The sequence below is a fragment of the Suncus etruscus genome, chromosome X, assembly GCF_024139225.1.
Source record: "Suncus etruscus isolate mSunEtr1 chromosome X, mSunEtr1.pri.cur, whole genome shotgun sequence".
NCBI classification, from domain to species: Eukaryota; Metazoa; Chordata; class Mammalia; order Eulipotyphla; family Soricidae; genus Suncus; species Suncus etruscus.
Genome location: NC_064868.1, coordinates 115212187 through 115213437, shown reverse-complemented (window position 1 = coordinate 115213437; position 1251 = coordinate 115212187).

Sequence of the window (1251 nt, the reverse complement as noted above, 5' to 3'; positions counted from 1 at the left end):
CTGGCCTTTATTCAGCCAGTGGGCAGTCAGTTCAGTTCAAGAAACTGAAGATGTAATGGTATTAGGGCCCCATGGTGCTGGGGATACCCAGATTACCCTAGTGGTGCTGGAAGTCTCCAAGTCTGTACCTGGTCATGCTCAAGAGACCATATGGTAAGGGAATTGTCCCCAGATTGCTGCATACTAGGGATACGCCTTAACTGCAGTACTATTTGCTTGTTCCTGATGCTGCAGTCTTAAGCTAGAATTTCTACTTTTGAAAACTTCATTTTTTTCTTTAAGGCCTATAAGTGTGAAGCTTGCCCACAATATCCTTTACTTAATATCAATTGACTATAGATGTTAATCATACTTGCATTGTTTTCAGGGAAGCACCTAGATTAGTTATAATTATTATTATTTATTAGTTATTAAGTGCGTATTCTAGATAATCCAGTTGACAATAAATAAGTAGTAGATAGAAAAAATGGAATGTGACCTTTTTTATAATCATCTTCAAAGTATTATCTTCAAAGGAAGCTACCGGCTTCCTTTATGTTTCCTTATATCTGACATTTTGCTTTCCACATAGATATACTTGTATGCATCTTCATAACTATATAAAAAGAGATTAGTATACATCAAATAAGTGAATGAATAAATGTTTGTTTAGCTGTCTAAAAATGATCTACATTTATTGAGTAATTTGCACCTTTACCTTTCTGATCTGGTATGCAACAAGTGTGCTTTAGAAACTATTTTTCCTTTTTGTTGCCTCTTGGGCAGGTCTATGCTTAACTGAACTTCCAGAATTTCGGATTTGCTTTACTGTATACTGCCTTGCCTAGTTTTCTTCATAAAAATATCATATCTTGTTTTCATTCTTTCTGTGCTTGTTCATCAAATGTAGTATAACTACTGTTCAGTAGTTCAGAAGTTATTCTATTCTTGCTCTTAAATTCCAGGATCCAGCATTTTTAGCATCTAAAGTTTTCTCTCAGTACATATCTCTGAACATTATGGTGGAAATAACAGTGAATCATAGTCTTGTATTAATATTAAAAAGCAGATAGTAGACTTGGGGATGCTTTTTTCCATTGCTTTTCATGTAGAAAAATTGGATTTGATTCATACAGTGCATGGTCCCTCTGAGTGCCAAGGCAGAAGTGTGGCTGTAGTCCCTCTAAAGCAAAAATAAAATAAAATAAAATAAAATAAAATAAAATAAAAAGCAAGAATTTGAGTTCAATTTATACTGACCTCTCTATTTTC